Source organism: Cyprinus carpio, chromosome A11, assembly GCF_018340385.1.
Source record: "Cyprinus carpio isolate SPL01 chromosome A11, ASM1834038v1, whole genome shotgun sequence".
In the NCBI taxonomy this organism is placed as follows: Eukaryota; Metazoa; Chordata; class Actinopteri; order Cypriniformes; family Cyprinidae; genus Cyprinus; species Cyprinus carpio.
The window spans coordinates 169479-181784 of NC_056582.1; positions in this window are offsets into that span (position 1 = coordinate 169479).

The following is a 12306-nucleotide window of genomic DNA, read 5'->3' on the forward strand; positions in this document are numbered from 1 at the left end:
TGTAGTTAACCAGGTGAGCTGTTGGCATAGGTGGGTTGAAACAATAATAGATATCCAGGGGCGTAGCCTAATATATATATATATATATATATATATAATATATATATATATATATATATATATATATATATTATATATATATATTATCTGTGTCATGTGCAGGGTTCAGGTCAGTTTTATTTTTATTTATTCATTTATTTGTGAATTTGTTATATTAGGATGACCATACTCCTCCTTTAGGACCTAAAAAAATGCATCTGGACGGGATTTCTAAATCCCCCAAAATGTCTGGGATTCAGCTTTTGCTTTCTACAGACACAATTCATTGTGTGCGTTTTTGTATTAGAGCCCTGCGAGGGACTGTTTTCTTAATCCCGCTCCCGCTGAATTTCTGACCATTATCGCCCGCTCCCATGAGTTTTGTGTCCAGTCCCGCAAACATTCTAGATGTGCATATAATTTTTGAGCACCATGGAGCCACCATCAATATGCAGAGTGTTTAAATCTCTTTTGAATGAGCACTCACTGTTCGCTTTCACTTTCGATTTCATGATCACGTGCACTCTGTGTAAAGGAAGATCAGATATTTGTCAGTGAGCTCAGAATCTGCTGAGCAGCAAATCCTCCAGCATGATCTGTCAGCCATCTCTCCTCTCAACCCGTGATCAGTCAATTCTGACTCCTTTGCCTTAGATGCAGGGTTGTAAAGTCTGCGTTTTTTCCCCATGGAATTGGGCTACTTTTAAACTGTTGCCATGGGTTGATTCCCCCATGGGTTAAAGGTTTGAAATTTTGCTTAAATTACATTTGATTGAAATGCTTGTATTGAAACATTATACATTCTATATCCCATCCATATCCATACCAAAAATGTTTTCCAAAATTGAAACAACACTTGAAGTCTGCTGAAAGGATTAGCAGTGTTCTCAAGACAGATGACACAGAGCTACACTTGAGGATGCAAGCAGCAAATGAGCAAGAGCTCAATATGTTGACCATATTCACTCAGTTTCACTCCATATCAACCTTTCTATCAGGCACCATCCAGCCTCCACGCCTTACAAACACACATCAGCATTCCTTCCACAACTTTACCCTTCACCTCCTTTCCGCATGGCTTCACCTCTATCATTAAATGAGACAAACAACCAGCCATGCTCCTGCAAATCCCCCAGATCTGGCTCAGCCCTTCAGCCAGGTCCAAGCATGCCCTCTAGATCTGGATCAGCATATATGTGACGGGTGTCTAGGGATGGGATCGAACTGAACTGCTCCTTTACCACTGTGCTTTTACAGATGGAGGCTTAGATAACTGAACAAAAAGTGCTTTACTTGAGATTGCAAGTTCAAAAGTACAAAAAAAAAAAAAAAACTCCAGCCAAACTGTAACAGAAAAATACAAGAAAAAAAAAGTGGGCATAATGCAAAAACCAAAGATACAAAAAGGCTTGGCATGTTTGCAAAGATAATACATGCAAAGTAGGCTATTTAAAGTCCCCCAAAAGTTTTCTCCTTTAAAACTCATCTTTGATTATCAAAACGTCATATTTAAAGGGGTCATATGATGTTGCTAAAAAGAACATTATGTTGTGTATTTGGTGTAATGCAATGTGTTTATGGGGATTAAAGAGCAGGTGGGTTTTTGAAAAATCTCTCTTTTGCAGTTTATAACGTAGCTATCCTTAAATGAAAACAATCTGCAAAGTTGTTAATCAAAAAAGTGCATGATAAATAAAGATATTGTCTCTCAAAAGACAGAGTCGGTTCTGAATCGCTGTAAAGAGTCGTTATATTTTCGACTCTTTTGTCTGTTACCGGTGTACGTCACTGGGTAACACATTTGCATAATCCCCGCCTGCCCGCGAAATACGAACAGAGTCTGATCTGCCCACAAACACTTCCACTATTAGTGCGTTTACATCATGTTGAGAAGACGCGGTGTTCAAGGATACCACAGAAATACAATTCGAGCCTTTTGTTGTGTGCTTGTCATTTTATCAAGAACTGCTTCTCTAATCTGGGCTTTTATCTTCATTGGCTTCTTCTTAATTTGGTTTAAAAACAAACTCTCTCAAAAACACGACCTGTAAGTAGTACGATTGATACGTTAGGTGTACATTTTCAATTGAGTGCTCAAAATATATTTTTTTTTTGTGCCAATATGTGATGTATACCTAGTGCAGCTTTAGGTTTCCAGGTAAAGCACGATATTACTGTCTTACTGAAGTAGTTCTAAAAATTCGCAGTGAACCTAAGAATATGTCGATTATTGTAGACTGACGTTGTTCTAATTACTTTGCTTAATAATAAAGAATGTAGTGTAGCACACAGACTTTATAATAATTGTGAAACTGCTGTTTATTGTGCTTCACTGGCAGTTACAGGGTTAATGCGGGAGAGATGAGTGATTTCGGCTGGTGCTCCTGTGAGCGTCTTTTGTCTGTCGTTCTTCAAACATTACAGTAGACATATTTTGGTTTACAAACTGTATTGTTTAATCAGTTAGTCACGTTAGCACTCGGCTAACGTATCCACCTAGTGTTCACAGTTTAGCAGCTAAACTTTAGCTGTGGGCACGATTCGCTTGCATAATTGTTTTTGTATTTTATGTCATTATAAGAACGGATTGACTATATTATTGTTTTATGTAAAGGTGCTTTGTCAATGGTAGCGCTGGCTAACTGGCTCAAGGACTCATCTCTGTGCCAATCACAACAGGTTTGGCCAGCTGACCAATCAGAGCAGAGTAGGCTTGAGGAAGGGAGGGGCTTGCTCCAAACTTGCTTGAAACTAATCATTTCCTAATCATTAGCAAATGACTCTAATATTAAATGTATATTCTGAGAAAATTACAATGTTTTCTGACCTTAGATGCATTTAAACCTGATGTAGGGGACTCCAATACAATATTGGGACACTTTAAAATACCATATGACCTGCTCTTTAAGGTTCAAAAAACACTTTATTTTCCATATAATGTACATTATTGTTTCTCCTCTATGCTTTCTGAAACGTGTCGATTTTTACAAAACTCAGCGCTCTGAAAAGAGAGGTGTGCTCTGATTGGCCAGCTATCCAGTGCATTGTGATTGGCTGAATACATCAAGCGTGTGACGGAAATGTTACGCACCTTACCATACTGTGATGCCGTGTCCCGGTGCGACAAAACCAATACAACCCATTACAAACAAGGCATTTGTTGCATCCAGTGGGGACATAATTACTGATTATAATGACTTATACTGTGTTTTACATGTTGTGTTGCGTATCACGCTGTGTAAACATAAAACCATGTCTGCATTTGTGATCGGAGAAACATCAAATAACAAGTGCTACTCTACACTGCTCAAAACTCGAGTTTGAATCATCAGTGGCACAGTCTTTAAATATAAAAAACGTACTTACAGACTGTGAGTCAGAAGTTCCAGACTGTCCTTGCAAAGTTGGAACTGCCCCACTTTATAGAAACACATACAAAATTTATGGCTACTGGTTCAGAAAACAGTACTCAACCTCCATAAAATGCACAGCACACACGTGAATATTTGGTTTGAACTGTTCTGGAACAGTGTTGTAAAAACAACTTAACCACTGATTTCTAGTCATGTCCTCTTTTGGAAATCCAAACTAAATAGTTTTGCTTTCACAACGAAACACACAGCTTCTCCACAACATGGTGCCGGCGGCAACAGAGAGAATAAAAGTTACGCCTTCTTTCTTTGTGTGAACATCTGGGCGGTGTTATCTTCCCACATAGTGATGTAGAGATGTGGGGTGTGTTTAAATGAGGAGTTTAAGTGGTGCGTGGTTGACTCTTAACTTTTATAAAGAATATGTCTTTGGATTTGAGACTTTAGTCTTTGCAACTTTACAGATCTTGTTAATGCACCAAGAGCTTGTAACACTCCAAAGAGAAAGGAAAACTTGAAATCGCATCATATGACCACTTTAAATATTTTTTTCTTGTGAGAATAATTGTCTCATGCCTTGAATATAACTCTACACCCTTGCCTCATTTACTATACACGGATCTATGAATATGCAAATTAGCCCCGCCTCCACTCAGTCACACACCATGAGCCAGCGCCTCCTGATCATATAACTGAACTGCAGTAAACGTGATACAGTGGCAATGGCAAGTGGAAATATTGGTTTAATTAAGCCATATGTGTTTGAACCAGAAATAAGCTGGTATGCTCAGCGTAAGCAAGGAGACTGATGGCTAACTTTGTGAGGTAACATTCTCTGTTTGCGCTGGTTCATACACAAATACTGACTGATAAAACTGTTTTTACTAGCTGACAACTATAGTGGATACTGTAACATTCTTTAATTTACTTACCTGACAATGTTAGCTTAGTGCTGTTTTATTGAAAATAATAAAGTTTGAAATCGCCATTATGGAGGTAAGTGCTTGCTTTAGTTGGGCTCTTGACCCTTGACCTCTTTACTTTAATGTTTTTCTGGCTGCTGTAACTGCGTTTCTGAAGCACAGTTCTTATAGCAAAAGTTGTGAGAAGACAAACTGCTCAGATAGTGAGGGTTATTTATTGATGATTCAGTCATCATGTAGTGGCCTGATTCATTGATCTCATCCAGAGACTGATCTCTGCAAACATTATTTAGATTTAATAATTTCATTTTTCCCTAGAATACCACTGCATGAAATTTTGTCCTGTTTTAATATTTTGAATGTTTTTAAGTCATAATGAAGAAATTATTTGGACAGGATCATGTAGACTCACACAGTGAAATCATGGAATCAGGCCACTACCCAGACAGCATGTAGTAATCGGCCCGAGCTCGGCTGCCCTGCGGCGCCCTCGGCTCAGACTCGGCATCGGTGAGTGTTATTCGGGCCTAGTGTGTTCCTGTTCACCGTAACCGGCCCGAGTCTGGCTGTATTATGAACTGGCTTCATTGCACTCTCAGGTGATTCCTTCGCCTTCACTCGCGCGGTGTGGGTAGAGTCTCGTACCTGTGCTCGTGAGTGCTGTCCGCCATGTTTGTGCGGTTCGGATGCAAACAAAACAATGGATTATTTACCAAGAGATATGGGTGTATGGACTCATTTCGATTAAACATTTCTGGTAAGTATTGTTGAAGATTTATTTTTAGTATTTTGCTAGCGCAGGCCCTTATAAGCTCATAAAGGAACTCGCAAAAGTTCACCTCACGTGTGAGAAACAAAAGAAAAAAACAATTAAACAAAACGTAAGTAAACTAAGTATTGTTGTGTGGGTCTAGAGTGTTTACGCTGCAGAAAACTGACGAGCAACACTACGGTCCGCCGACAAACAGAAGAGGAAGAGGAGGATAATGGCGGTCCAGCATATACAAAGAGAAAGGTTTGTTTGTATTTTTTAGCCTCCGCATTCTTGTTTTTTAAATGCAGTTGCAATAAGCAAACGTTGTCTTTTCCCCCATATTTCTTGACGTATGTACTAGTGAAGATTTGTTTAAGTGCGTATATGGTCGTTGTTTTAAAATTACCTTAACTAAATACATAAGCTAAGCAGACTATACAGATGCTCATCTCTGCCAAAACACATGTGACTACAACGCAAACCGCATCACCATTGATCACTTTACTTTCATTGCTTCTTCACTCAAGATGTAGAGACACACAGGAGTAACTGATTATTTCTCTTAACATGCTACACATTTATTTTAATATTTCTATGTTTTGTAGTTATCAAGAGAATTGTCATTGCTGGAGGAATGGCAGACATTACTCAGACACTTGTGAACACAGAGTAGTGCTTTGAGTCCAAGACAGTGGACATCATCTTTATTTTACTTCTGATTGAACTAGCAAGGAGCATTAGAGACAATGAGAAAGTAAGTTCAAGTAAAATGTCTGAACTGACCGTTTCACCATGTTATTTTCAGCAGTAACTGCAGGGAATATTAACTGAAGATACCTGATCAACAGCAAGCTTTGGATCTACTGAATGTGTATCTTTCAAGCATTTTATTGCAGGATTCACTGTTATTTTTCTGGATAGCGATGAATGGTGAAAAGTGTTTATTAATTTAATTCAGTGTATAGTTAACCAGAATTCTGTCATTTACATTTTACCAAACCTCTGACTTCTGTTTTTCTGCAGAACTCAAAAGAAGATACTTTAAAGAATGCTGGTAATCAAACCCAACAAGTTTGTCAGGTATGGACAGTATGAAGGGGACTAAATGATTTTCATATTTTGGGTGAACTCTCTTTAATTAGCATGCTACACACTAAATATTAATCATGCTGGGCACAGCCACTTATTGTGCTGACACTGCAGGTAGTGCTGTAAGTAGTCTGTCAAATAACAGGTACATTGCTACAACATACATTTAATGTAGTTCACAATGATGCATTACGTTACACCTTTACTAATAGATACTTTATATTATTTGCTCTTAACAGGTGCAGAAATGAAAGCTCCCAAACAAAGATGTCACCGGATTAAGATGTGGAAAGACACTTACACCACTGAAACCATAAATCCTGAGTAATTTGAATATGGGCAACAACCGAGGAAAAGTACCCATTGTTTTACTCAAAAAGGATCCATGGTAATAGTTAAATAAATAAAAGTACAAAATGTTTTTAATTTTAAAACTTTGCCATTTACTAATGTGTTGTTCAAAACACTAAGTTTTGCTGTCTCTTTACAATAAGGTATCATTAGTTAATGTTAGTAAATGTTGAAATTAACATTAAATAACAATGAGCAATACATTTGTATGCATTAATCTTTGATACTGTTAAAAAACAACAACTGTTCTTTGTTAGTTCATGTTAGCTCTGATCCATTAAATAATGTTAACAAGCACAACTTTTGTTCTTAACAATGTATTAGTAAATGTTGAAATTAACTAGGTTAATATATTAACTACAGTTAACTAAGGTTAATGTTAAGTATTTGTCATGTTAGCTCATGTTGGGTAGGTAACTAATGTTAACAAATGAAACCTTATTGTAAATTGTAAAGTGTCACCTGAGTGTTTTTCTTCTTCTTCGTTTTGCTGTAATTGCATAGTTTTGTAAATAAATAGTGTAAATTAATTTTTCTCATGCCAGCTTAATCAAGTGAGTTGTTTACTTTTAAAATGCATTCATCGTAATAAGATGTTTATATATATTTATAATTACAATGAAAGCAAACATTCTGGCTGTGTATCAATTTTAAATGAAAGATTAGTAAACAGTAAAGTAGAATTTAAAACTGAATCCGGGCCACGTCTGCCGCTTTAGTGTTGGGCGATTCCAGCTTGGATGCGGCAGTGTTGGTTCACTGACAAAAAGAAAAACTTACCTCCATAACGGTGACTTCAAGCTTTATTATTTTCAATAAACAGTGCTAAGGCTTCCTGGAGGCTAAGTGAGGGCTGCCCGTGCAGGGCCAGTGCTAAGGGGCCAACGTTTTGCCAATGAGCAAACTCTCAGGGCCCTGCACTGCCAGCTCTCAGTGGGCCCGTAAAGGGCTAGTTCAGGCTTGTTTGCAGGGTTTACTTTTATTATTTTAGCATACGCTTTTATTTTAAGGAACATACAAATGAGGAATACAATCGATTCAGTAAGTGTTAGGGTTCTGGGACAGAACCCAGCCACAGACAGTGCTACAAAAAAATGAAATCAGTTAGAAAAAGAGTTCAGTAGGAGAAGGTATAATTTTAAACATCAATTTGCACGTACAACAATAAAACAAATGTGCCCTTCAGTTATGGGAGTAAAAGTGTGGAACTCCTTGCATGATAATCTTAAAGTTGTGTAGTAATATTGGTCAGTTTAAGTATAAGTATAAACAGAGTATATTCAGTCAGTATTAATATGGTGAGGTCTATGTTGTTTTTGGTTTTTGCTTGGTTTTGTTTTGCTCTATATATATTGGCTTTAGTAATATTGGTCAGTATGTATGTATTGGATTACTGTTGTTTTGTTGTTTGGGCATTGCCTGAATTATTATACTGCATGAATGCTGATTTTCAAACCAACATTGTTTTTTGTCAGTGTAACTTTGGGTGTATGCTGCTTAAGAAAGGTTATTTTGCTTTTGGAATAGGGGACAGATATTATAAGATTTTATCTTCTTTCTGATCCCTTTTGCACATGGGAATTTAAATTATCTAAAGAAGAAAATGAAATGTTTTGTGTTTTACCATGGAGCAATAAAATAAAATGAAAAAATGAAAAATGAAATCTCCCTTTAAATGTAAATGATGAAAATAAAAATGATGAGAAAACAAACAAACAAACAAGGCCCAGACTTCAGCCAAAAAGGTTTGAAAACAGAACACCCTTGCAAGGGCAAAAACAGTACACAGCAAAATTCCCAGTGTTAATTTAACACTCTGAGTGTGGACTCATATAAACTCTGAAGCAGTGTTGAATTAATGAGATAATTAGGTGATTAATTGAGTGAAGATTGACCGTTATTGAAGACACCTGATAATAATAAGCACAATCACCAAACAAGAAAATCACAATTTGTGTGTCACCATTATAGTGGTCAGTGTTTGCTTTAGTTGGGATCTTGACCCTTAAGTTGATAACTTTATACTTTGTGTGGCTGTGATAAATGAGTTATAACAGACAGACAAACCAGAGGAAAGGTGATCATGTGGTATTGATTATGCTTTGAATTAATTGTCATGTAGTGACCTGAACACCCCAATTGGGTTTGCTTTATTGAGTACATAAATTAGGTGAAAAAATACAAGATCTGGAATTTTTGGGGTAGTCAGACATCTGACAGACACAAAAAATCAACGAAACGCGCTTTACTTTAGATACATAGACATTAAGAATCAGCGTGAGCATCACAACAATGGTGACCATCAAAAAAGCAAGTTGTAGCCAATAAAAACTCATCCATGAATCCCATCATGCATAGCGGCATGAATAAATTATGAACTGAATTGTCTTTGTAACTTCTTTTATTCTTACTATATTCTTTTATTTTTGCTTTTTTTTTTATGTGACACTTTAATAGCTTGTTTTGTGATGTTCAGAGCTGACCTGTTTATCTGAATATGCTGTTTGTCACCGTTATTAAGATTCATACGCTGATTATTGATGTGTGCGTGTCTAACATAAAAACCCCTCAAAATAAAAAAATTCAGAACAGCTGCAAAAGACCTGTACCAAATGTATAGAAATTACACTTTCAGTGTGGAATCAAAGGTGTTATAATCAATAAAAAAAACCTAACTCAAAGAAAAGACTCCAAATAAGTTCAGTGATTCAGACCAAATAATGATTACATTAAAACAATCTTCACCTCTCAATGTATTTTGTTCTTGGCTTGTCTGTCTGTTATAACTTAATTACATAAGCCAAACAAAATTTAATATTATGAAGTCAAGTGTCAAGATCCCAACTTAAGCAAACACTGACCACTATAATGGTGACAAACAAATTGTGATTTTCTCGTTTGGTGATTCTGCTTGTTAACATCAGGTGTCTTCAGTAATGGTCAATCATCACTCAATTAATCACCTAATTATCTTATTAATTCAACACTGCTTCAGTGTTACTTTTAACACTACTTCAGAGTTTATATGAGTCCACACTCAGAGTGTTAAATTAACACTGGGGATTTTGCTGTGTACCAAATTAAAAAGAATGGAACACAATCGAGGAAAAGATGCATCAACACGAGACAAGTACAAAACACGAATGCCAGGATCCCGAAACTGAAGCCCATATTGACTAGTGCAAACCTTAGTAAATCACTCCTTCCAGAAATTTTGTCTGAAAGAGAAACTCCTACAAATGCATATGCAATAAGATCAACCGTGAAAATAACTGTCCATGCCTTTTCATTGCTAATGTTTCACTTTGCATCTTTAGTAGATGAATGCAGGCAAATATTAAGGGTCATCATTTTGTTTCTTGCAATTATAGAGCAGCATCTTTGCTTGTTTCAGTGCCAGAGCTGCTTAAAAATACATTCAGTTGCAAACCTATTAATAAATAATTTGAATTATATTTACTGTGATCAATAAAAATAAGACAATGACCCGACCTCATTCACTGTAAATGGATACATTCAAACTGCAGATAGGATGTCAATAATTACAAATGCTACTAATAAATTGTTATATGAAATCACATTTATGGGTGGTGCAAAACAGCTTAAAATGTAGACAATCTGACTAAACTGCACAGTCTCCATGACCCTACAGAGGATTATATGATTCAGAGCAAACTCCTTTTGTGGTATTTTGCTGATTTATAAGAGCAGTTGCATCAAAAGAAATGAATACCTGATAATGGAAAACTATCTATAACAGATGAAAAAAAAGCTATGTGAAGATCTCAGAAATAGAACTGCCCAGAGAAAAAAGAATACACTGTAACAAACATCCAAAAAATGTAATGTATTGTTGTATTTAAAAGTAAATAAATATGTATGTATGTATGTGTATATAATTATATTTTTATTTTGTAATTGTATTCTGACAACTGCTGTCTGACCAGGTTTACAGTAGAATTTACAGCAAATTCAGAGAAATTTTAATGTTATGGCCTTTTTTTAACATAGCTGTGCCAACTCAAACTCAAAGGGTACACTGTGAATAAAATGGCCCTGAGATTTAAGAGTGCTGTCTTACTATAAAACACTGCATTGTGATTAGTGATCACTTTGGCTGGGAAGTAATAGTAATCTCAGGCCAGTTGCAAAGCTTAACCTCTAAGTTGAGACAGGGTCTTAAGAACTAGTCAGACCAACTAGCTGTTAGCCAAGGTGAAATCAGTCTTATTTTTTTAATTCAACTTAGAATACTTGCGCTGCACAGTAGTGCAGCAGCTTCTCAATTATCAGCAAGTGTCTTACAAAACTGTGGTCAGTTTATCTGAACTTCTTCAACTCAATAATCCCAAGACAGTGATTGAACCAGAGAAGCCATTTTGGGCAGACCAAGGCCCCTGAGGATAGTAAGCTGGAGGAGCAATACACACCAGCTAAGGGGTGGGAGAAAGTAGTGTGTGCGAAGGCAGAAGGAGGAAAGCAGACTGGCCTGACAGCCAGGCTAAAGGCTAGTAACAGACCAACTCTCTTCCAACGCTCTTCTCGGCCAATGTTTGCTTGCTTGACAATTGTCAGTGTTTAGCAATAATGTGTATTTGGGCAGCAAACACCCCTATAATTGACCCCAAGCAAGAGGTCGTCCCAGCCAAAGAGGCTGTTCTGATCTTCAATGCTCCTAGCTCCCTCATCATAGCTACAGCGACCATCACCAGCCTTCTCGTCACGGCCACGATGGTTGTTCCCTGCTCCAGTTACCCTGGCTACTTTGAGGTGGCCATTCCAGTTCTCAATGTCCCTAGCTCCCTTGTCACGGCCATGGAGGCTTTAACTATAAGGACTGTTAGCCCTGTGCCACCAGCACCCCCATGGCAGCTCCCTGTTCATCTGACATCGCCAATACTTTCTACACTGTCTGCACCTCCCTGGTATCCTGTACCACCGACATTATAGATAATAGTCTCTCAGCTGGCACTCCTTATGTCCATCTCCCAGCTTGCGCCTCCGGTGCTACCTGTTCCTCAATGGCTTCCTGTGTTGATGGTGCCTCCTTGGGTTCCTGTATCACTGATGACACCTTGGAGGTTTCCCATCTTGTCTGAACCACCCCGCTTTCCTGTTCGACACCAGGGCACCCACCCATCCTCCCTTCCTAGTTGGATTCTGTTGGGGATCTCAGCACTACATTTCCCAGAATCCTTCCTGGCTCCAACTTGCACTAATTTTTCTTATTTCAGGGTAACACCCTGGAAGATACACAATAATAATTAGGACCATAAGGCCCATTCTGGAGGCATATTTTGATGTTCAGAGGGATACCATGTTCGAGGGAAACCTTACATTATTTCCTTCGACCATTGAATCTTTTTTGGCTTGCCTGTGGAACAATTTCACAGAGCTTTCAGTGTGCCAATGACAACCGTACCACTCCATCTGTAATCCAGTCATCACAAGAAGGCCTACCTTTTTGATAGGTTGAACAGGCACTATGAGGCATTGCTGAAGCATGCTTTAACCAGCACTATGCTAGGGCCCAATCTATAACAGAAAGAATTGTTGGAATTGTTGTTTTATGTAAGCATTTACAATATTTAAGTTTTAAAGGGCATATGATGCTAGTTCAATTATTCCTTTCTCTTTGGAGTATTACAAGCTCTTGGTGCATAAAGAAGATCTGTAAAGTTGCAAAGACTAAAGTCTCAAATCCAAAGAGACATTCTTTATAAAAGTTAAGACTTGTCCATGCCCTCCTAAAATGCCTCATTTAAACACAACCCCACGT